The sequence below is a fragment of the Rattus norvegicus genome, chromosome 11, assembly GCF_036323735.1.
Source record: "Rattus norvegicus strain BN/NHsdMcwi chromosome 11, GRCr8, whole genome shotgun sequence".
Classification (NCBI taxonomy): Eukaryota; Metazoa; Chordata; class Mammalia; order Rodentia; family Muridae; genus Rattus; species Rattus norvegicus.
Genome location: NC_086029.1, coordinates 991707 through 1018378, shown reverse-complemented (window position 1 = coordinate 1018378; position 26672 = coordinate 991707).

Here is a 26672-nt window from a genome sequence, read left to right as displayed (position 1 = left end):
GGCTTAAAGAAAGAATTCTCTATCACTTGGCAACAAGCCAAGGAGACTGTGAGGCAATGTCCTACTTGCTCGTTATATAATCAAACTCCATTGCCTACAGGAACTAACCCTAAAGGCACCCAAAGAAATGAAATTTCACAAATGGATGTTCTCCATTTTACAGAGTTTGGTAAGCTGAAATACATACACCATACTATAGATACATACTCAGGATTTCGATGGGCAACTGCCTTAGCGTCAGAAAAGGCCGATTCTGTAATTACACATTTGTTAGAAGTTATGGCTATAATGGGAATACCCATACAAATTAAAACAGACAATGGTCCAGCATGTATCTCTAACAAGATTAAGTGCTTCTTTGAATATTATAATATAAAACATGTGACAGGTATACCACACAATCCTACAGGACAAGCGATTGTGGAGAGATCTAATCGAAGTCTAAAGGAGATGCTTAACAGGCAAAAGGGGCAACAAAAACTTCCCGAGGTAGGCTACATAGTGCTTTATTAAACTTAAATTTTTTAAATGCTGATGAACAAAGCAGCACAGCTGCTGAAAGACATTGGATTGTGGAAAAGACTACTGAACTAAACCAGCCTGTTTATATTAAGGATATTCTGACATCAGAATGGAAAATGGGAAATGTGTTACGCTGGGGAAGGGGTTATGCCTATGTTTGTACAGGAGAAGAAAAGCTGTGGGTTCCTTCCAAGCTGATAAAGATCAGACATGACAAGGGAAGACCTCCTGAAGTCCTCGGCAACACAGAAGAAAAGGGAGACTAAGACAATCAACAAATAGGTAATGTATATATGAGGATGTTTAGGTCTCCATGTATGAACTGGCTGAGACTAAAATGTCTATAATCAGCCAGTACCATTTTGAGTATGAATTTCTCATAACTTTTTATTACATGCATCCTGTAAAATGGCATGTTTTACAAAATTATGTTACGGTTTGATTATATGATCCAACTAACCTGAAGAAAGGCAGTCACCTTTCTTTGTTGATCTTTATTAACTAAGCTGTGCACCCAGCTTACTCCATGTGAATGCGATTACAGAACTATATGATGCTTGTACAGTTTTGTGTGCTGCAGGAGGAAAGAAGAGAAAGACAGCCCTGAAATGATCCACACTCTGGGATGCTGAGATTCCGGGACCTTCCAGTCCAAATTCGTGTTTGATTCTCCCTCAATTATACTGAAGCTGCTTCATTTAAAGGCCTGCTTTCAGAACTTTCCCAGAATGGCCAGCTTACTTATCCAGCCCTTCAGACTGTCATAGTCAAGAGGTCAGCTAAGAGATGAACTTTTCAGCACAGAGTGACTGAGAGGCAAATCCCAGCTACCTCTACTCCGACAAAGCCAACTTTTCCTAATTCCCCTTGGGCCCCAGAAGGGAATTCTTCACCCCAATTCAGCTGAAAGAAGACGAGGAAGATTATCTTCCCAGTTCCTTATGTTGGGGTGGATGGTTCTGGTTATTCTAAGAACAGTGGATATGTTTTCTTTTAAGGGATACTGTACAAATGTAGCTTTGGGCAGGGGGAACTAGAGAATTTAAACTCAGGGATTGCTATCTTTCCTTTCCTCTTTTTTATCCTTCTTAGTTTAGAAAAAAGGGGGGGTGATATAGTAATACATAGAAGTTAGAGAAATAGACAAACAGGGATAGATTAGCAAACTTACACTTAAACAAAATTTTACAGCTATATCTTACATTGATAGAAATGTTTGTAATTGATACAAAGTTGAAGCTGCAATCTTTTCATTGGTATAGAATGGATTTTACACAAATGCGAGGTTTTCATTGGTATACTTTCTTATTGATTTATAATTGAGATTAATATAGCTACTTTAACATTAGCATTGTGCCTCCACTATGCATCTAAGAATACAAGTCTTAGACCCAGTCCTATAACTGCTATTATACATTATTTTTAGTTGATTAACCAGAGCCAGCTAAAGACCAGATTGCAAAGTCATGGTTCTGAGTCAGTTTAGATGGGTTTTGGAAATACTTCGATTAGAGAGGGCCAACGGTAGTCTATGCTTAACAGTTCAGAAACACCTATGTAGATAGGAAATCTTCAAGGGCGTCAGAAGTCCACAGAATAACCCCTTTATGGACATTTCTTCATCTAGATCATTTGACTAGAGACCTGTCTGCCCCGACAGGACCCCTTAGATTCAAAGAAGAAATTGAGCATCAATGGAGTTGCTCAAATCATGGTGACACAGCCACTGAGCAAATTGCTTCAATTCATCTACAGACAAAACACTGTCCAGAAAAGGACAAATTATGCAGAAGAGTCGACTGATAATCTCTGCTAAGGCAGTGTGATCAGCCCTTCAAAATCTGCATTACAAAAGTCTGTCAGATGATCCTGTGCCAGAAGGCTGAAGACTGATGCTCCGACATATTAAGGAATAGGGGGACTGTCCAGGTGATCAGCAGTCTATATAAATTGGCTAAGCTTGGAAGCCATGTTTTGTGCTTCCCATATTTTCAGGTAATATTAATCATTCTTGGATTTCTGATGTGGTTGGAGACTGGTAGCCTCATAGACAACCCAAACGGTTCAGTATTGAGAAAGATGATAAATCTGTTAGGGTGGTTTTCAGGTGGCAAAGATCTAGAGTCAGGATATAGTCAGGTATAGTTTTTAGTATAGATGACATGGTTAATGAACAAAGTTGATGCACTGGGTGATGAGTGTTTTGTTAGTTTTATAAATTGCAGAATGGTAATAATAATACTTAGTTCACATATATATAGGGAAAAGGTATTTTAACTGGAGAAAAGGGGGAAATATTGTGGTTGGCCTTGAAATTTTCTCTGAATTTGTTAAATAAAGGCAAGAGCGTGAGATTTGTACAGAGGGAAAAGTTGGGAGTGAGAAGGGGATTAGAATCAGAGAATAGGGTGAGAGAAAACAGTTTGTGCCAGTTGAGTCAGTAGAACCTGAGGAAGGGGGAGGGATTAAACGGGGGCGGGGAGAGTTGGAAGAGGAGTAAGGAAGAGAGGTGAAAAAGGGACTGTTTAGCACACGATGGGGAACTGAGAAAAGTAAGAGGAATCAGGGGAGGAGAAAGAGAAGAAGCGAGGAGAGAGTCGTCGTGGCAGAAGAAGAAGCTGGAGACTTGGAAAATAAAAGGTGCAAAGGATGAGAGATTTGGGAGCTAGGAATAGGATAGTGTAGGGTGGAACTGCCAAATCTAGAGGCTGGATTGTTTTCTCATTAATTGAGTTGCTTTTTCATTGTATGGGCCTATTCGGGTTGGAGAGGAAACTGCAACATATTAACATCAAGGCAGGAGCACGACAGCATCTAGGCAGGCATGTGCAGGAGGAGCTGAGCTTTCTACATCTTCCTCTGAAGGCTGTTAGAAGACTGAATTCCAGGCAGCTAGGGTGAGGGTCTTAAAGCCCATGTCCACAGTGACACACCCACTCCAACAAGGCCACACCCACTCCAACAAGGCCACACCCCTTAGCAGTGTCACTCCTATTTGGCACTATTGTCTTCAAACTTGAAACTTATCCATAAATCTGTTCAATGGACAACAGGTAACATTAATGAAATAAATACAGAAGTATTAGAAAAATAGACAGGAAGATGTGTGCCTTACTTACTGTTCTATTTCTGTGAATAGACACCCCGACCAAATCAATTTATGAAAGGAAACATTTAATTGCCGTCTTACAGTTTCAGAGGGTGAGTCCATGGACCATCGTGGTAGATACCATGGCAGCAGGCCGGCAGGCAGGCAGGCCTGGCTGTGTAGTTCCTGAGAGCTCACATCCTGCTCCCCAGAAGAGAGAGAGAGATAGATAGATAGAGAGACAGAGAGTGAGAGAGAGAGAAAGAGAGAGAGAGAGAGAGAGGGAGAGATGGAGAGGAAGAGAGAGAGGGAGGGAGAGAGAGAATCCTGGTGGGCTTTTGAAATCTCAAGGCCCCCACCTCCCATTGACACATCTCTTTTAACAAAAACACAACTCCCAATCCTTTCTAAACAATCCACAAACAGGAAATCAAACACCTTCAAGTATTTGAACCTCTGAGGGTCACAGTTATTCAAAATCCTAATGTATGTTTTTTTTTCTTATAAAAGAAATCAAATAATGAGTGTCCATCCCATTTGGTAGTATATTTTGTCGTGACATTTCATTTCTCAGATGTTAGGGTTATTTGCATAACAATATCCAATCAAGCCATATCTCTCCCATAAGCCAAAGGCATCATCCCTCCCCCCTTTCAACTTGATTATCCACATAGGGATTATGGAAACATATCCCTTAATCCTGATTTAGTTCAAAGCATGGGGAGCTATTGATGCACAATTAATTGCTATTCATAATGGGATAAAACAGAAGCCAACATGATTGAGTCTATTGTTGCTGGGAGCTGAAGATTTCCCTTCCATTTAATAAAACGTGATAAATATGATTTTAACGCAAGCCTAGAAACCCCAACAAAGCCTTTAGTTTATATTTGTTTCAGTATTTCCAGATCATTCTCTGTGATACACAGGAACCTAGAGGAGGAGAACTGTGTGGAGTCACTGACACACACTCAACAAAGGATTCGTTTGCACAATAAGGAGATATATCGTGTCCTCTGAGAGTTGGCCCCAGGACTCCCAATGATCTAAAAGTCCTCAGGTTCCTTAGATAAAACGACACATCATTTGCATATAACCCATGCAAGCCTCTTGTATACTCTAGTCATATTTATATGTGTGTATGTGTGGGTGATCATAGAGACATGTAAGTGCAGAGGTTTGGGGAGGGTAGAGCGTGTCCTGCTCCTTCACTACCTACTGTATTCCCTTGTGACAGGGTCCCCTGCTGAACCTGAGGTGAGGCTCACAGTCAGGAAGCCCCGGTCATCCTCCTGTTCCCATACCAAGCACTGGTGTTTGCATGTGTGACCACACACTTGGCTTTACCCCTCTGCCGTCTCCCCAGACCCTTATACATTTTAATAATCACTGAATTACTTTTGTACTTAATGAAATGAAATCATGAGGAGCTGTTATTTAGGAGATGACAAGAAAAATGGTTTGTATGTGTTCAGTAGAGATATGGTACTTTAAAAACCAATTTTATTAGTTCCTTGAGAACTTCATACATTATATATTGATAGAATTTACTTCTCACGTCTCTTCCTAACTCCTCCCAGATCCATCCCCACCTAATCCCTTCTCCCAACTTCAAGCTCTCTTTCTCCCCTCTGTAATAACCCACTCAAGTCATTTATGCTGCCCATAAATTCATGGGCCTTGGGCAAGCCCCTGGAGACTGGCCAGCTTGTCACCAGCTATATCTTTGGAAAAAACTGACTCTCCCTTTCCTATCAGCTAGGGCTGAGGGATAGTGGTCCTGTTGTGTACAGAAGACACTGCTTTGTTCTGGTTCTCACTGAGAGCTGTATCTTATATTTCCACTCCCTCTTCCTTGAGGGTTCCTAAGACTCAACTCCTTCCCTTTTTTCCTCTCTCTGTGAGTCTGTGTATATGTGTGTTTGTCTATAGATGTCCCATTTTACATTCAAGCAAACACATGGTGGGGGGCGTCTTTACAATTGACTGCTGATGGTATCTCACCCCAGACAAAATGCTGCAATGCAGACATGGTGTAGCTCAGTACCAGAAAGAAATAGGGGATGGTGAGAAACCTACCCAGCTGTTTCTAGTGTGAGGTGAAGGTTAGACCCCTGACACAACCTCTGGCCCTACCCTATGGGTTTAAGATACACATTGTCCCAGTACAATGTTCAAAGGTGGACTATGAAAATCGATTGGACCCCATGGGCTGTAATCAATGAATTCATCTGTTGATGGATGTGTATGAAGGTGGCGGGAAACTAGGAGATAGGAAATTAAGGGACTTGGTCATTTGGGACGTGTCTTGGAGGGTGTTTTTTTGTCCTTGGTCTCTTCCTGTGTTGGTGCTTCTTGGATGACAGTGAGGTTAGCAGTTGAGCTCTATCATGCCCCTTTCATGGTCATGTGACCATGGACCGAAACCTATGTAACCATGAACCAAAATAAGTTTGTTTACTATGTCAGTTGCTAGGCAACTTGTAAGAGAGATGAATGTGATTAACATGAAAGTGGACAAAAGTGATGCTGACCACACCAGGTCAGGTCCGGATTCGATGTAGGTGGACAATGACTTAATCCTTTAAACTCTTTGTCTGGAGGCTGCACGCTAAGAGAAGACCCAATGTTTCCCAAGTTGTTTTATCCAGGAGATTCTGTCAATATATCTGTTGTCTTAGCAAATCAAGAAGCTTGCTCTTTCCCACTCTGGTCCTTCTCCTGACTTCACTTCTGTGTTTTTAATAGACTTCGATATTGTATGAATTAGTGGGAAATGAGTATTAAAAAAGGGAAGGAAGCTATAAATTTGCTTTAATATCATTAAATTACACACTTAAAATAAATGGATTTTTAAAGTAGGTATAATTATAATTCAATAAAGCTGCAGAAAAGGCTTGGCCAAGTGTGATGCTTGTCGTGTGATTTGCTATTTGTCATAGTTCCTGTGACTTTGATCTTAATAGTAGTGGGTTTTATTACAGATGACTCAGACACCAGTATAACCAGGCAGGGAGAACACTCCGTTCTGTCAGGGAAAAAAAATCAAGTCAAATTCATTGGCTTTCTTAATGAGGGTTTTTCTGGTAACAGCTGAGTTGGCTGGAAGTTGGACAGCTATTGGCTGAGAGCAAAGATGGAGAGACCACAATGTTTACAGGGAAAACATAGGTTGTGCTCACGAAAGGGTCTGAGTCTCACGGAGTGTAATTGCTGAAGCTCCAGCGGCTGATGGAGTTGGGCGCTAGGACTCTTGCAAGATGGCCATTATATGTTTTGTGATGTAACGGCTAAATGTGAGACAAGGCTAGTTGAAGTGGAAAAATGTTGGTTTCTTTGGAAACTCACTTGTGTCACAGGATGATTTTCTGGAAGCTATGTCATGAGAGGATGTTTTGCTGAAGCAGACACGTGAGAAGGCATGTGATATTTCGCTGGAGCACATGCTTGAAGGGGGACAGGATGTTTATGGAGAAAATAAATGTAATCCCAGAGAGAGGGAGAGGACATTTTTACATTGCTACACCTTGCAATACATCGATGGTCTTTCCTGGTCTTCTATCCATAATGAGAAATGCACAAAAGAGCCTGTGCTATTTGGGCTGCTTCTGGTTGCTTCTGCTGCTACTTGTTGGTTAGAGCCTTGTGGTTTCTGCCAGGTCAAGGCACTGCTACTGATTTGTGTTTTGCGTTTGGTATTGGACAGTACTGCACAATGAAGATTGGTGTTTCCCCAAAGAATTACTTCTAAATACGTCTACAACTCTCTCCTTTTCCTGTTAATTTTTTCTCTCTGCTACCTCTGGTTGGTGGGCTAGAAGTGCGGTTGAAGTATTTAAGAACCCTAAATAAAGTAGGTTTTGAAAAAAATCTAAGCCTACAGATAGATTCATGGGTTTTGAGAAAGGTCTATGTCTCCTGCTAGAGGAGATGATATGTAGGTTGTGACTTTTTGGTTCTGTGGTCTACTGTGACCAATTAAATGGCCAGTGACTGACAGTCTCCCAGTAAGTGCAGCACACACTAAAATGCTTTTGCTTGGCGTTGCGAGCTGTAGAATGTATTCATTTCTTGTCATATATCCACGCGTATTCATGTTGGTGACAGTAGTAACTCTTCAGTTCTGCCATACAGGGAAGTGGGTCTGTACACTGAGAGAAGAGAGTGGCTGGTGGTGAGGATGTAACATGGAGTAAGAGAAACATTAAGGTGCTGGCTTACTCTCTCTCTTTTTTTTCCCAATTTGACAATCTGGAGTCAACTGAGAAGAGAGAACAATTCAAGAACTGCCTCGATTAGATTAATCTTTGGGCACGTCTATGGAACATTTTCTTGATTAATGACTGTTGTGGGAGGACCCACCATTGTGGGCAAGTTCATCAGTAGTCATGTGTAAAAGAATAGCCTTTTAGGCTGTAAGAAAAAGTAATGGAGCAAGCCATGGAGTGTGGCGGTTTGAATAAGAAAGCTTCCCACTGTCATATATTTGAATATTTAGTTAACAGGGAGTGACAGTATTTTCAAGGATTAGAAAGATTAAGAGGTGTGACCTCATTGGAGGAAGAGGGTGTGTCGACAAGGGTGGGGTTTGAGTTTTCAAGAGCCCCATGCTTTCCCAGAATTCCTCTCTGTCTGTCTGTCTGTCTGTCTGTCTGTCTCTCTCTCTCTCTCTCTCTCTCTCTCTCTCTCTCTTTCTCTCTTTCTGCTTACAGAGCAGCAGCTCTCTATTGCTCCAGTGTTATGCTCCCTGCCATGATGATGGACCAGACGTCTGAAACTGTAAGGGAGCCTCCAATTACATGTTTTCATTTATAGTAGCTGCCTTGACCATGGTGTCTCTTCACAGCAACAGAATAATGACTGAGACAGGGAGCAGGCCAACAAGCAGTGCTCCTTGTTACCACTTCAAGCTCCTGTTCTGGTTTTCCTAAATGATGGTCTGTAACCTGTAAAGCAAATAACCCTTTCCTCCCCAAGTTAGTTTTGATCATGGCATTCATCATGACTAGAAGGAAGCAAACTAGAAAGTCACAGGTCAGTACATGAGCAATTCTTACCTTTAAATTAAAACAAAGTGTCTATACGTCTCTATTTATGGTTATGAGGTAAGCGTCTGGGGCTCTACTAGACACACTGTTTCTATAAGAAATTGTCTTACTTAGTGTTCCTATTGTTGTAAGGAAACACTGTGACCAAAGAACAAGTTAGGGAGGAAAAGGTTTATTCAGCTTACACTTCTACATTGCTGCTCATCACTAAAGGAAGTTGGGACAGGAACTCAAACAGGACAGGATCCTAGAGGCAGGAACTGAGGCAGAGGCTATGGAGTGGCATTTCTTACTGTCTTGCTCCTCATGTCTTGCTGACCTTGCTGTCTTATAGAACCCAGAACTACCAGCCTAGGAATGGTGCCGCTCACAGTGGGCCGGGCCCTCCCCCACCAATCACTAAGAAAATGCCCTCCAGCTGGATCTTATGGACGCATGTTCTCAACTGAGACGCCCTCTTCTCTGATGACTCTAGCTTGCGTCACGTTGGCATAAAATCAGGGCAGTGGTTACAATGTGATTGTCTCATGGGAAGTGTGGCACAAGTAGGAGGTGTGGCCTTGTGGGAGTATGTGTGGCCTTGTTGGAGGAAGCATATCACTGTGGGGGTGATATGCTTCTTCTCCAACACCATGTCTGCCTAGACGCTTCCATGATTCCTGCCTTGATGAAAATAGACTGAACTTCTGAACCTGAAAGCCTGCCCTAATTAAATGTTGTCCCTTGGGGTTGGGGATTTAGCTCAGTGGTAGAGCGCTTGCCTAGGAAGCACAAGGCCCTGGGTTCAGTCCCCAGCTCAGAAAAAAAAAGAACCCCCCAAAAAATGTTGTCCCTTATAAGTTGCATTGGTCATGGTGTCTTTTCGCAGCAATGAAACCATCAGACAACCAGCCAGTATAAAAACTTCCAAATAGCAAAATTAATCAACGATAGAATGTATTTTCAAGTCCTGCAGTGAGAAACTTATTCTTGAGAGAAGAAACAGCAATGAATGAGTCAAAGATAAGGTTGTCTCCGTAGACACTCTTGGAGTGTAGATGTGGCTCAGAGAGACCCCATGGGGTGAACAGGGGCTTCTCAGTATGAGAGAGCTACATGGTCAGGAACCGCAAAGCATTTTAAAGTCACGGCAAATGGCATAGGAAAGAGCTCAGCACCTCTGCACTGGAGGCACCATCAAGAGTTTCTGAGGATGAGTTCACATGTGAGTAAAAGACGGGAACTTCCTGGGGCTAGAGAGGGTAACAGGGCCCACAGGTGTGGAGGAAGACATCCAGTCGAAGGAGAGCCAGGCTGGACAAGCCAGTGCAGGAGCTCTTTGTGGTCATCAAGGGGCATTGAGAAGAGACCTCAAAAAATATTACAGTATGCAACAGAGTCTAACGTGCTCAGGGAAGCTAAACACAGGATCCACGTAACACCTGAGAGAAGCTCACGGCATCCTCATCTTCCCTTTTAAATTACTTTTTACTGATCATACAAAATAATGGGCTTTATGATACTTTCACGAATCGATAGATATAAACTGAGTTTGGCATTCACTACTCTTGAGTTATCCTCGTCAAAATGCCCTCCGGGGAAGCCTCCCCCTCACATCCACCTTCTGTAGTGAGTCTTGGCTGTTCTTTAAGGAACCAAAGAGACCAATATGGATGCGTCCCAAGTTCAACTCATTCTAGACCCTTTCTGTTCTTCCTGTGTCTCCTGCTTCACTTTTTGAGAACTCCATCTTGGAATTCCTGCGTCCCTCAGTGTCCTCTACTCCCTCATGTGTTCTTTAGTCTTTCTTCCACATCCCCATCAATTTAATCTTTCTTACCCTCATCCTGGTCTCTTCTCTGCATGTGAAGGTGGGATTTATTTAAAAAGATGACTTTAGGGGCCCGGAGAGATGACCAATGGATTAAGAGCTTGTCTGCTTTGAAAGAGGACTTGGATTTGTTCTTTGAGCTCATGTCCAAAGGCTCCCAACCACCTTTAATTCAAGCTCCAGGGGACCTGACTACTCTTGTCTCTGTGGTCTCCTTTATTCATGCCCTTCCCCCACCCACATAATTAAAAATAATACATCTACAGATGAGAAGCAGGTTTCATTAGGTTTCGTTAGTCAAACACTCCCCGACCTTCTCTGATTATCAGTCTGCTTGGATCAGTTTATTGGGTTTCCCCTTGAGTTCCAAGACCACCTCCCTGTTACCTGCCCCTCTTTCCCCAACTGTCTGTTTCTTCCTCAAACTTCACCTCAGAGAGTCTATCTATTTCTGGCCCCTCTCCACTGCTTCCTAAACATCCACCTTTTTCCCCCGTGCCATCCCTGCTCCTCTAAGCCTCATCTCCAGTTCTTTTCTCTCCCTAAAGACCAGACCAGCTCAGTCCTGTTTGTTTTAGTCTACGTGACATTAGACTTACTGTTCACAGCCTTGACCTTTCCGGCTTCCTCTCCATGTTCCATCCACCACAGTCGGTCTCCTCCACCAAAGTGTTCACACACAACACGTCACATCGCACATTTTAATTTTTAAAGCAAAACAAATTCAACTGGAAAAGATACTGGGGTTGTCAAAGGCCCTTGGGTATCTGAAACACAGAAAAACATACATTTTCCCCCAATCCTATAAATTACCCATCTATGTCCCCCTCACTTTTTGCATTTCACCTTAACGGATCTTTTCCACCAGATTATAGACGTAGATGTGGATGTCGCCATCAAACTTGGTGAACTACACAGAAGGCTTGGCTAGAACTTGGTAAATGACTTTGTCGATCTGTTTGGACCCGTCGCTTCTGGTGAACTGCACACATTGACCAGTTAAGATGTCGCTGTCAATGTCAGACTTCACCTCTGCTGGAGGATTCTCTGAAATGGTACTGAGGTTACCTTCTGCGTAATCATCCAGGAGCTGGTAGATGTATAGGACTGGATCTTTCTCGTAGGTGATGTAAAACCAGCCCTTCATGATCGGCACCTGGGCTAGGACCACCCCCCTCCAGTTCTCCTTAGAGCCATGTTTGCCCTCAAATTTATGCTCCACAGCTCGGCCAACCATGGCACTTGCGAGATGGGCGTCTTTCACTTGAGGAAACAATACTTTGTGAGTAAAGACCTTAAGTTTTAAAATCCTCTCATCGCTGTGAAGTGCCAGTCCGTAGACACAGTCAATTCTGTCATACTTGACCAGATAGAGAGAGGGATTTGTTGGCAGTTGATCTAGAATGATGGCCTTCCATTGGGTGACAGGCTCATCACCTTCCTTTCATCCGTGAGAAATTCTGCAAGCCACAATGTCCCCCAGGCCCTGGAGAGAAGGCCTCCTCCTCCTCCGCTTCTGGAAGGATGGTGTGCTCATCCTCCTCAGAGACATCCTCTTCTTCTTGGCTGTAGACATAGTGTGGTAGGCCACGGCATCCTGGTCCACTGTCTTGTGGTCTAATCTTTGAGGAAACAGAAATTGCAAGGACAATGAAGCTAGCTTTAATCCTAGCCCATGGAAAATGGTATGGACACTCCTGAAAAGTAAGCATAAAATTATCCTATAATCCAGTTATATGAAGCTTGGGAACTGAGGTTGGTAAATCAGAGGCATCTACACACTCACGCTCAGTTCACAACTATTCACAGTAGCCAAGGTATGGGGAAAAAAACTCACTCAAACTTTATATAGGTAAATGAATACAGAAAACGTTATTAGACTAGGGTAATGGCTTGGTGATAGCACACTTACTTGGTGTGTGCAAAAGGCCCTTTATTTTTGACATTGTAACTACAACACTTCTCTCTTCCCTCCCTCCAAATCTTCCCATATACCCCTCCAAACAGCACTGTCAGCCCCACTTAAATGGAACCACCCAGTGTATCATACTCAACCTGCCCAAAGCTACAGGGTCATGTGGTCCCTCTCTACAACCTGGTGATTACTGCTAGTGCCAAGCTTACAAATGCACCAAAAAAGTTTCTGAGTCACAAGCTTACACCATAGTAGCCAAGTCTTCCTTCTTTTCAGAGTCCTTTACATATTACTTCCAAATCCTGAACATGGGATTCAGTATTATCAAGTCCACCTCTTATAATATTCCTCCCACAGTGACACAGGGGAGATCAAGGTCCCCTCTGGGATTCCGAGTCACACTGACAACAGGACTTAAAAACAGACTCACGAAGAACCACATGGACGATTCATTAGAGTTCAGAAGAAGAACCCCAGGACTGGCAAGCTGTAGAGCCCTAGCAGCTCCGAGAGGATGAGAAAGGAGAAGGGCCAAGCCGTGCTGTTTAAGCTGCCATGGAGGTTAGGCTCATGGCCAGCAAGCAGCCACATGTAGGGTTACAGGGTTTAAGGAAAGAGTAGGGAGGCCCAAAATGCTGGGGATAAAGACCCCAGTACTAAGGAAAGAACACTTAGAAAAGAGATAGAAAATGTGAAAAATATGTATGCTTTTCTGACTTGGTCATAGGGTAGGACTTAGGACCTTTTACATGACTGGTTGGTAAGTTTCTGAACAATGGTGGTGGGGATCGTGGAAAAGAAAAATACAGTGTCTCATTTTAAAAACCATTCTATCTTTTTAGTAAGGTTTTAGCTGGTGAGCCAAGCTTTCTATGGTGATCTCTTACTAAAGGGATCGAACAAGTCTCCACTCAGACCGGAGATCTTATCCTCTTGACCAACACTAACAGTCCCATAAATCAGTAGAGATGGACAGTTCTCTCTCTAGCCCTGGGCCCAAAGCACTACCCCAGAAACACACATTGAATGCTCATCCAATTTACAGAACAAGCGGCCCATTAAGCAGTTTTCCCTGAGATACCAGTCTGGAAATAATGTGAAATTATTTTGCCTGTTTTATTGCTCCGCTCCCCTTCTCATATTCTGGTCCATCTAATTACTGCTGCTCATAAGGAGATTCAAGACTTGTGTGTGAGCTGGATGATGGCTTAGGGGCAGCTAATTTGAAAGAGGAAACCTTTCCTCAGCAAACGCAGAGTGATACTCTGCACCTATGTAGGCAAGAAATATATATAAATATATTTTTTGTTTATTTAATATATGTTATTGATACACACACACACACACATAAAATCAATGAGTGTGCAAGAATACTTGAAGATCAGAAGAGGGCATCGGATCCCCTAAAACTGGACTTAGAGGCATCTGCGAGTTATCATGTGGATGCTGGGAACTGAATCCAGGTCCTCTCGAGAGCCTCTCTACTCCCAGGAACTGGGAGTCAGCAGAAGTTGTACTACAGGCACAAGGCAAGCCTGGTATTCACAGCAATTTCAAGTACACCTTGGTGTACGTGTCAAGTCCTTGGCCAGCCAGTGCTACACGCTGAAACCCTACAAAGAGGAGGAGGAAGGTATATCATGAAGGAGGCCTCTTGAAGATGGAAACGGACTGGGGTAAAGCAGCTCTAGCCAAGGCAGGGCAAGGATTTTAGTTTCAGTCCAGCTACAAACTACCCTGTGGCTCTTTATTGCACACCGTTTTCTTTAAGGACTTTTGTCCCTTCCAACAGCTCAAAGTATGGTTCTCCATAAAGCCAGTCACTGCTAATCCCTTCCTAGAGTGAGAAGGTAGACTCATAGGGCATATAAAACTTAACAAAATGCCTCTGGTTCCTCGGGCTACCTGTAAATTGTTCAGAGGGCTCTGTGGCTACAGCTTTGGTGAGCCATCACCCATGCAGGGGTGGAACTTCAAAACCAAACTTTGTAGATGTATGTGCAGATGTGTGTGTGTATGTTTCTAGGTTTGGGTTCACACACACCTTTGAGGATATTTGAAGGCCCTTCTTTTTTTGAGACAAAATCTTTCATACATACACAGAACATAGCAATTAAGTCAAGTCAGCTTGCTACTCAGTGCCAAGGATCTGCTCTCCCCCTTTCACCAACAATGAGCGCACTAGCATGTGTGCCACTAGCATTGGCTCATCACGTGGGTGTTCGGTATTGAGCTCAGACTCTTGTGCTTATGCAGCAATCACTTTACTGACTGAACACTCTCCCCAGCCTCTGCGGTGAGCTTTGGTGATGCGGCTGCCTTTCAGTCACACAGTTTCTTCTCAGTAACTAAGCCTCAATAAATTAATTGATTTATCAAGCTAATAGACACGCCAAAGTGGATGAAAGCCGGTGAAGCCTCAACTCTACACAAAGAACTACATGCGACTAAGAAATGCTCAGACTTTGATAGTCTTCCCTGGGGAAGAGCAGGTCAATTTTTACCCAATACCAAGTAGTCAGTACTGAAAACATAAACATAGAAGCAACATCAGACAGGTTGAATAGGTTATATTTATGTATGTAGGAAAATCTATACATAGTTGCATGTAACAACAGTTAATGAAAAAGGAGGTCATGGACTTGAAAGAGAGCAAGGAAGAGTAGATGGGAGTCATTTTAACATTTACTTTTATTTTATTTTATTTTATTTTATTTTATTTTATTTTCATCCTGTGTATGTATGAATGCCCAAGGCAAACAGAGGCATCAGAGCCTATGAGCTAGAACTCCAGGCAGTTGTGAGCCATCTGCCAAGGGTGCTAGGCACCAAACTCAGTTCTTCTGGAAGAGTAAAATACACTTCCAAATACTGAGCCATCTCTCCAGCCCACATGGAAATATTTGGTGGAAGGAGAAATGGAGGGAATGGAGAAATGTTGGGATTATGTTATAATTTCAAAAGTAAAAGTGATAATTTTTAAGACACACTTAAAGTATCATGTCCCTTCCGCGCCCCAACCAGAGAATCATTATGTCCTGGCTATCACCCCACATCCCTGTGGGATCACTGGGTAGATGAGTTCTAACATTTCTGCACAAAGAAAGCCCAAGAGGCCTGAGGCAAGACACCTTTGGTAGAGCCGCTGAGACACTACCCCACTGTACACTCAACATGTTTGTCACACCTAGACCTGCATTGTGAGTAACATAGATATTACCAAATGAGACACATGCAAAAACATGAATACCAGACCTGTGCAAAATAGCAGAACCCATGCTACACAAGAAGAAGACTGCATGCACAGTCCACTTAGCTTACTGTGTGCTCATTAACCACCACTTAGTGGAACAAAAAAGTACTTAGTCCCCTGCAATGGGTCTGAGTCATTTCAGCTGTCCCCTCGCTTAACACACATATTGTTGAATTTTCATTTACGGTTTTCAGAAGATCTTACACTGTTTTTTAAAACCATATATGGAAGTTGTCTAGATATGATCTTTTCTGAGAATCTATTGTGGTTTTATGTAAAATAAAAACTGTGACATCATGACACAATGCTAATGATATAATGTTCAATTTCCTGTAATGCATGCAATCCCTCAGGGGTGTTCTCATTTCGAGTGTCAGGGCATACACAGTTGATATTTTGTGAGGCAGAAATCACTATAAAATGTAACTAAGCTAGCTTCTAAGGTATTGGAGATACAGTTATTATCTTGTATTATCTGAACAGGCTCAAAGTGAATTCTAGGGTCATGATAAGGAAAGAAGAGTGATAATCAGACAACATGTGGTCAGTGGATCAGGGTAAGGAGCCATGATCCATGAGATGAAGACACATTTCACAAAACAAAAAGAAACTGAACAAACAATGAGAACAAACTCAGGAAAGGCAAAGAAACTAGAGCCTTCAGAGGAGGACAACGCTGCTAAAGCTGAACTTTATTCTAGTGGGAATCTTTCAGCCACCTAATAACCAAAATGTAAACGGATGGATTTGTGTAGCTTTCGGCATCTAAGTTCAAAGCAGAAATAGAGAGACTATTTCCCCCTTTCTCCTATCTATATAACAATCCATCACAGGCCTGGAGAACAGTAAGAACATTGTATTCTTTGCCTGAAAGAAGTTTCCACAGCAGGTGACATCTGTTTAAAATAAACCACGTGCTCGCCTTTGTTCTTCTGAGGTCTGCAGTATTTATTGGGAAATCTCTCCACATCCTATTAAGCTACCTCTTGAATGTCACACTTTTAACAAGAAAATATTCTTTTTGTAAAAAAAAATGGAGTCCTACTTACAATTATGTATATTCTAACTGGGCAATATGACTGGCAAAGGCCTTAATTGAGGTTCATCATTCACACCTAGTGCATTATTAGGCCTTTGCTACACATTGGCATTTGTGAACATTGTACCATGGCCCTCTCATCTGCACAGCTTCTTGCAAATACTGTGATTACAAAGGACTTGTGAAAGCTGAGATGACAAAGAATGGCATTCCACTCACCTGAGGGACACATCCTTTGCCCACACTAATCTAAATCCAGAAGAAAGGCTTCCAAGACACCACATCTATCCACAGGAAACTGGTTAGCTGTTCTTATATTTTAGTGAGATACAAAGTAGTTAAGAATGGGGCGAGGGGAGGAAGGAAAGATTCCATTGAAATCCAGGAACACTCAGGAGCATGGCTCTGCTGATATTTTGAGCTCTGGGGAATTCTACTGTGGGGAATTGGAAAAAAAATTATGATTTCTTTTCAAATTTTAAGTTATCCAGTTTATTGTAGAGTTTTCTTCTGCATAAAAAGCAGAAACCCTGATAACCTGAACTCGATTCCTTCAACCGATGTAGAGGTGAGAGATTATCAACTCCATAACTTTTCTTGGACTTCCACAGGCACCATGGTACATATCAATCTCTTTTTGTGTGTGTGTGTGTCTCTCTGTCTCTCTATCTCTCTCTCTCTTCTTACACATATACATACACATACACATTAATGTACACACTCTTGCGCATGCAAGCGCATGCACACACACACACGCACACGCGCACACACACACACACACACACACACACACACACTCACTCATGCTCACACTAAATTACCCAAAATGTAAGCTCTCAGCTGCTCCTGACACCATGACTTCTGTCTGCCATCATGGACTCTAACCTTCTGGAAACATCATCCTAATTTTATTTTTAATTTGCTTTGGCCATGGTGTCTTTCAAAGCAATAAAGAAGTAAATAATACATACTGTCATGTATTCAGTCTTTAATGGATCAAATGTTGCTGTGTGGCCAGTTGTTAATGTATACTTTAACTCCACTGTGTCCCAGTAGCCCTAAGAAAGCAGTGCAACACAGATACCTACAGTGTCCAAACATAAGAAATAGTCTGACAAGACTTCCTAAAAGCTGCCTGCAAGCCAGTCTTCTCCTATCTGCCCTTGGAAGATGTTGAACTCTCAGCTTCTCCAGCCCCACATCTGTGTAGACACTGCCCTGCCCCCGCCCTGAGGATAAAGGACTGAACCCCTGAACCTGTAAGCTGGCCCCACTTTTTCCTAAAATCAGGAACCATACAGGTGGGCAAGGAAAAAGACATTAGAGTACTGAGCACTCCTTGAAGGAGGAGATAGTGAAGATACAATACTTTACACCTATCCTGTGATCAAAAATTATTACACAAATCAATAAGGAGGCAACAGAGAATCATTGATAGAGTGTTTGTCTAACACACACAAGGTCATGGTTTCCAGCCTCAGTACTCGAAAGAATGGAAAGAAGGGAGGGAAAATGAAGGAGGGTGTGGTTGAAACATTAGAAACTATAGTGTGTCAAATGACTATCTTTCCAGTGTCTTTTTCTCCCTCAATGACCTGCTCCACCTCACACTGTACACAGTGTACTAATGATCGCTCATGAACAGATCATAAGCACAAAAACACACGTGTCAAACTATGCTTTGAAGTCAGAGCAAGTTATAATGTGGGATACCTCAATAGGTATGGTTTCTAAAAGCAAAGATAGATCATCTTCGACTGGTCCTTAGTTTTTATCTAATACCTGTCTGCAATTTTCATGTCCTCTTTACATGGGTACATGGGTATGTTACCTTCTTCATCTTCTAGATTTTCCCAGCATTCTCTGCTGACTTAACAGTCAGCCTGTAAGAGAGGGTGTGTGCTCCTGGCACTGTTTGTTGCCAGCCAAGGCAGGCTGGTGTGCACTTGTGTGTTCTTTCTTCACACTCAAGAGAGAGGAAAATGGACTCCCATTTTGGAGTGATTGCCTTAGAACTATCTGCAAAAGCAAACAGACTCTTAAAAATCCCTCTGGTGCATTTGTATCTTTGGCCTTTTGCAAGAAGGGGAGAGAAGGAAGAGAAAGGACGACTGACTGAGAAGGTTGTTCTCATTCCCACTGCTGGCGAGGGGTTTGATATTAATCAAAATCACTCTTGATTATAGCAAAAACAACCTTTGCTATAATTTTAATGAAATTAATGAGAATATATGGTAATTCTGAGCAATCTTGCTCTAGAGATTAAAGAACAGCCTGCCAGGAAACATACGAATAAAGTTTTAAGATCAAAATTTGCATAATTATGTTTCTTCCCTACACTGCCCACCCCACCCCCAGCATAACTAGCTGTGCTAAGTTCTATGAAAAAAGATGTTTAAAGTCAGGTTGCCAAAGCCTGGGTTTCCCCCTGAGCCAGAACATCCTTTTCCAATACTGTTTTCGTGTTTTTAAAACTCATGCCTGCCAGACTAACAGATAGCCAATGACGATTGACCAAAATTACAGAGTGCACAGGTTTTGAGCCCTCCTCTTAAATTCTTAAATGAAAAAAAACCAAGACCTTCTCCCTTAGGAAACTGCTTTCCTGCCACTTTTGTACCATATGAATCTGCTCTGTGTGTCCTGCTCTATGGAAGTGTCCTGCCAAGTCATAGCCTAAGATGACAAGCATTGTTTAATGATACCAGACAGAAAGGCTCCCCCCTCCAGTACTACTCCCTCAACAGAGGCTGTGAAGGCCTCAGCCCAGTCTACCATGTGCCCCCTCTATCAGCACAACAAACTCTGGTCCTTTCAGGAGGGTATGTGTTTGTTCCAAGAGTACAGACAAAGCAGTAGCCGCCTGTTTCCTGAGAATGTAGGGACACTCAGGACAGTGCACACATTACAGGTGTTTGTGCCCTTGGTCCCACCCTCAAAAAGATCTTTATAATTGCAAAAAATCCTGTAAAATGTCAACAGGCCCATTTCCCCCATTCAATGAGTAGTTCTTGGCTTTGTGATAAGGCTATAGCTGAAAGGTTAACAGTCTTTGATCAGAGGGAATAGAAATCATCATTTTTCGTTATCTGCCTCTATACAGAGAAAAAGCAGAGAAGAGGAAAATGTCAGGAACAGCTGGCCCTGTTTACAGAGAACTTCAAGCTGGATGCCACACACATCTGTATAATTAAAACATTATGTCCTCAGGCATGCATATCTGTATCCTTGCTCCATCCAAACACCTGGGAAACAGTAAAAAAAAATACATAAATAAAAGAGCACATTGGTGTCCACAGACAATAGCTAGACACAGGAAGCATTCCAAAGTGGTTCTACCATTTTTCTGTGTTTCAGTCAACATTTATTAGTGATTCAAAGCTCTTCTTGAGTGAATTTGTTTTTCTTATTTAAGCCACGTCTGTTCCTCTGGAAGTTCCTCTTACTCTGAGGAAGGATGGAATGTGCCATGCATTGCTGCTGAGAGTAGAACATGGTAGGAACACTTTAGAGACCCCAGAAGTTTCTTAAGACCTTAAACATATATGTGCTCCGTTAGTCAGGAATGCCCTGCTTGGTCTCTCAGACATGTTTCATTTGTAATAAAAAACAAAGTAACTCAAACACCTATTTTCAGGAGAAACACGTGGAATACGGAAAATTACCCAAGAACAATAAAAAGGGTGATGCTGGCCAATCACATATCACTTGTAACACTACTGAGCAGACAGCAACACAGCCATCTTCCATTGCATGTCAAGCAGAAGTGCAGGATCACTGGGGCAGTCCAGTCTGCTGAAAGGAATACAAGAAGAAACAGGGTGGGGAGAGAGGAGAAGGAAAGAAGAGAGAAGTAAAACTAGAGAAAGGTGAGGACAGGTCATCTCCTATGATGCAGTCCAGCTACTCAGTGGGCTATCAGTCAGGTGCAAAGGCACAGAGTCCTGAGCCATGCTGCAGCTAGAATGCACCTTGACAGCGTGTGTAACTGCAGTCTCTGTGCCTGGGATTATCTGATGGTAGGACCAAGCAAGTTCTGAACCAAGTGAGGAACAGCCCAGCCCATCTCTCCACTTTCTGACTTCTAGTCTTGTGGCTGGGACAAACACTTGACAGAAGCAACTTACAGAGGAAGGCCTCACACTGACTCGAGTCTTAGAGGATAAAGTGCATCATGGTGAGGGAAGCCTAACAGAGTGGCTCGGTAAGGGACCACAGGAGTCAGCAGATGACATGTCTCACATCTTAGTGGATCAGGAGTTCTGCAGCTCCCATCTGCAGCAGTGATGCCCTGTATAATGTGTGCTGAGAAGAAGGATGAGAAATGGCCAAGTATTCAGGGTGTGAGATGGAGAGAGGGAGGTCTTATGTCTTAAGGACCATAAATATACCTGGCTTCCAACCAAAACCTAAGCCTGACTGCCCAAGCACGAAACCAGCTGTGCAGATGAGCATGAGGAACTGGGTGCTACGATTCCAATGTCAGAAAAACCTACTCTATTTCAAACAGTCAAACAGGGTTAGGGAGACCTCTGAGTAACGTTACTGCTGCACAAGCATAAGAGCCTGAGTTCAGGTGTGCAGCAGCCATGTAAAGGCCGGATGTGGTGGTTGCTCGGCTGTAAGTCTAGCACTGGGTATGTGTTATCTGGCTTACAACCACCCTCACTCCAGTTCAAGGAGATCTGGCGCCCTCTGCATTCGAGTGATGCACTTACGAATGAGCAGCCAAAAAAGACACAAAAGGGCAAATAAATAAATATATTTTTAAAAGTAGAGAACAATTGAAGACACATGGTGTTGCCCTCTACCCATGACATGTATGCAGATGTCTTCAGAATTACTGAACCTCATGATCTCAAAAGTTTAACAACATAACTACAGGTTCACAGAGTTGTAAAAAGCAACATAAGAGGTTTCTTGTGCTTTGCTCAGTTTCCTCCAAAAGTCACGTTATGGCAAGACATAGTCTATCATCACAATAAATATACTGAAATTCACACAACCATACACTGGGTTTAGACTTCCGCTGTTTTATCTTCGTTCATTCGAGAATGTTTGCTCATCCATACTTTTGTCAAATGAGTCATGTGACCACACCACAGTCCAGGCAAAGAACAGTTACATCACTATAATGGCCCCTTCTCCTCACCTCCGATTAACACACATACTTGTCTCTACCTCTCCTAGGTCTCCATCCACTACCCACCTCAGACCCCAAATGACCACTAATTTGTTTTTTGCCTCCATAGTGAGGTAATTCCAACAAAGTCATACTTGTGGCATCATACTGCTTGAAGTGTTTACCACTGTCTGAGTCCATTCACCCCAACTGTGAAGCCATCTCTCCCAATGGAGTGCACCAAGTGATTGTTACAGTTCATTCCATTGTCTGGGACATATGCGTTCATTCCAGTATCAGGCAATTTCAAATAAAGCTGTTATGAAAATTCATGAATAAGAAGCCTGGTGAGGGAGAGAGCTACCATATAAAAGGAATCAGAATAAGAAGACACACAGACCATCTTCTTACTTCAACTTCCCCAGTATGCCTGATTCAAAACAAACTCACTATAGCTCTGTTCTTGTGAATGGAAAATTTGGTATTTATCTATTCTTCCTTCCATTGAACTGAAAAACACCTACCCTCTTGAACATCCTAGGGATATAACATTAAATAAAACAGACCAAAAAACCTGTTTGTGTACGAATAATATATTCAACTGGACTTAATGGATAATATTCTGTAACTATACATTTCAAAAACTTGGTCAAAACCAAGCATCCTGTCACATTCCTAGGCTACACAGCAAAACAAAACATGGGTGGAGGAATGTAGCTCAGTCAGTGAAGTGTTCCCTGTCTCCCTCTCTCCATCTCTGTCTATCTCTGTCTCTGACTCTGTGTCTTTCTGTCTCTCTGTCTTTGTCTCTCTATCTTTGTCTCTATCTTTCTGCCTCTCTAGCTCTCTCTTTCTCATGTGTGTGTGTGTGTGTGTGTGTGTGTGTGTGTGTGTGTGTGTGTGTGTGCATGCGTGTATAGACTAGAGACTATGGTCCATCATCAGAAGCTGTTCATGTTATACATGCACACACAAAACTTTAGAAAGTAGTTAAGGGTGTTGCTGCTAATTTCAGATATATGAAAAAAAAATCTTAAGTTTTCTCAGGCAACAATATTCATGAGTTAGAGAAATGGAGGAGGAGGAAAAGATCCTATTCATAACAGGAAGCTATACTATACAATGCTTGGCAACAGCCCTGTGAGAAATGAAAATGAATAAGATTATGAAAACAAACCCAAAGTTAAAAGAATTACATAGATCACATTTGAATGGGAAATATCAATAATGTAAAAGAAAATTACATCTTTTAAGATTTTTTAAATTATGCATACAGGGGCCGAGGGGTTAAATCTGTATTAGTGCAGTCCCTATAGAGAGGGCCTTAGATACTCTGGACCTGGAGCTATGGTGGTTGTAAGTGACCTGACCGGGGTGCTGGCAACTGATTTCCAGCATCTGCATGGCTGCTTATATCTGTAACTCCAGTGCCAGGGGATCGAACACCTTCCTGACCTCCGAGGGCGCAAAGCACCACATGATACACATCCATGCATGTAGGAAAAATATTTCTAGTGATAAAATAGTAATCAATAAATCTAAAACAATATTTTAAAGCCCAAGGTAGGCCAGGAATAGTGGGGCAGGCCTCTAGTGGCAGCATTGTAAACACTAAGGCGGAGGATTGAGATTTCATGGCAGACTGAGCTACACAGGAAGATCTTCTCTAAAAAATAAAAAATCAATGGTAGTGGGGAGGAATCCTAATAGCATTTAAAACTTTGAAAATTTTATTCTCAGCTGTAAGTGGCAGAAACTTGCAGGTAAGTAGATCTCAAAAACAAAGCATAATTTTAGAAAGACAAGGTTGGAGCTGTGCATAGAGCTCAAAAGCATTTGGCTAGTAAGCGACTATGCTAGGTTCAATCCCTTGTTTATATTATATTCTCTTGGTTTTGTTGTACTAGATTATAAACTGAGAGCAAAGAAGAATATTTTACGTCCTTGTCTGTTAACACAAAGTACATGACTTGATAAACAAAAGATACTGACTTTTTCAAATAAGTCAATAAGGAAATTATCAGTCCTTTCATATACTACTTAAGATTAGGGCAAACAATGGGAATGACTTACACAGATAGACAGACAGACAGACATATCAACAGATAGATATTGTAATGATAATGAAAAAAATACAGCAAAGAAAACAGGAAAAAAAGAGCATTGTTAGCAGGAACCAGGAGAAAATATACACAAGGATCTGAGCCAAAGGCTTGACCAGGCAATTCATTAAAGAAGAAGCTATCTTAGACAACCCTGCAGTAATCGGAAGCATTTAAATTAAATATAATTACAAATATATAATTATAATATCATTGTATAATAAAAGTGTAAATCTTGTGGGTTTAGTTCATGATAAAGTTGACAAGTGCTGGCAAGGTCATTACACAATGGCTTCTTTAGTACATGGCTGGTGGCCAGAACCAAAACAGCCACTTCAGGAGATAGTAAGGTATCACTTCATAACAATAAAGTGATAAACACTGTGCACAGCAGAAACAATTCTCCTGATTATAATTTTGCCAAAGGAAGCATCAAACTTTTTGGTCTTACAACTCTAGATGCTAAAACACTTGAAGACCTTCATGTGCTTTTTAAATATGGTTTCTGACTATATTTCTCACATGACAGGTTAAAATAGATTTTTAAGGCATAAGCCAGAGTGCATCTTCCACTAGCCATAAAAGCACATTTTTTAAAAACTTTTGTTATAAAAGATTTTCAAATTAAAGAACAAACAAACAACAACAAAACCAAAGATAAAATAAAAGTCATCAGGCACTGAGACTGGAGAGACCTAAAATCTACCCATCTCAGTGATTTGCTATTCAGTTAGGACAGCCAAAGCTCACCAGAGTCCAGGTTAGATCTGAGATGAGTGGAGCTGACACCAACCCACAAAGATGGCCCCTGACCTCATTTCTTCCAACACATCTGTACTGAGGCAGCAAGGAAAACAGAAAACTTGGGTGTTTGAGTATATTGAAATCAAGAGAGGGAACTATAAAAAAAAAAAGCAACAACAAAAACACATCTGCAAACTGTCTGAAACCTTTATCCTTGCATTTCAGAGCAGAAGCAGGAGGGGCTTTTAAGTTCAAGACTAGCCTGAAGTAAAAAAAGAGATCCTGTTCTGAAAAACTCTGCCAAGGTGTAGGCTGTGTCTTGGCAGTAGTAGAGCATCTCTGTGATATGTACAAGTCTCTCCTCTTTCCCAGCCCTAGAACCACACGCATACAGAGATATCTCAAGAGTCACGAGATAGACATCTTTGTCAATATCACTGGTGCTCCACCAGTAGAAATCTACTGCTCAGCACACACTGGACGCTCTCTGTAGTCGTCTTCAGGTTGCACGGCAAGTGAGCAGGGTGCTGTACCTGCTGGGTAAAGGCAAGAGATTATGTGCCAAACATCTTACACCACACAGGACAGCACCCACGTTTCCCTTGCTTACAAGATATCTACTATCAATCAACCAACTTTCCTTTTCCTGTTATTGCCCCACCACTACTTCCTGGAACCCAGAACCTCGTATATGCTAGACAGGTTTCTCACACTATGCTACCCCAACCTGCATACAACTTCCAGGCTAAAATTCAAAGGCCTGGTGCTAAGAAACTGCTCTGCTGTCTGCATCTAGAAACAGGCAAACCTAAGTAACATTTCATACTTCACTCATGCTCACCGTCCCTATTATCCACTACTTAGTCTCCCTTCTGATTTCACATCTGAGAAAAAGGGTCTATTTATCTTTTCCCTATTAACCTCCTCTTTTTCTTGCCATATTACTACTCCCTTATCTCTTCTCAACAGTTCTGCTTTATCTTCATGTCTTATGAATATAAATATATACATGGATACACATATAGACTTAGCACATGAGAGGAAAAACTTGGGTATTTGTTTTTCGGGGTGATATATTTTACTTAACATGATCATATCCAGTTCTATCCACGATTATATCCAGTTCTATCCATTTTCCAGCAAGGAATATAACTTTTTTTGTTCACAGATGAATGAAATCCATTGTGAGGCTGGTAAAATGGTTCAGTAGGTAGAGACACTTGCCATCAAGCCTGATAACCTGAGTTTGATCCCTGGGACCTGTAGGGTGGAAGAAGACAATTAACTAAAGAAACTTGTCCTTTGACTTCCATATGTACCCTGCAGTGTGGCTAGACATATATACCCCAATAGTAAAATAATAATAAAAAGAATGATAATGATAATCGTCTCAAAACTCCACTATGTACATGTATGTACCACATTGTCATTAGCTACCTGTCAACTGATGGGAGTCTAGACTGATTCCATACCCTGGCTATTGGGAATAATCACAAACATGGTGCACAGCTATTTTCATGGTCTGTTGACTTAAGGTCCTTTAGGTACATGCACAGGAGTGGTGAAGCTGAATCATATGGGAGTTCTATTCACAGATTTTGAGGAACCACATACTAATTTCCACAATGGCTGCACCAATGTTGAGTAAGCCGCCCCCACCCCATCCTCATCAACACCATTCTAAGCTCAAGAAATTTTAATTTGCATTTCCCCAAAGACCTAGGATATTGAACATTTCCTCAAATATTTATTAGCCATTTATAGTTTGTCCATTGAGAGCTGTCTATCTGATTGGATGGTCCTGACTATGGTAAGATAGAATTGCAAAGCAGTTTGAAACAAGTCACTATGTACGTTGAGTGTCGGAGCAGATAATTGTGCAACCTTCCCAGGTTGGTGCATGGCATACATGTGTGTGATGCACCTGTCCTCAAAAGATGTCTCAGAAGCGGTAGAACACATGAACATTAACGCCCCTTGGTCTCTAGAGTGACGTTTTAATCACCCTTTCAACTTTTGAGAGCTAAAA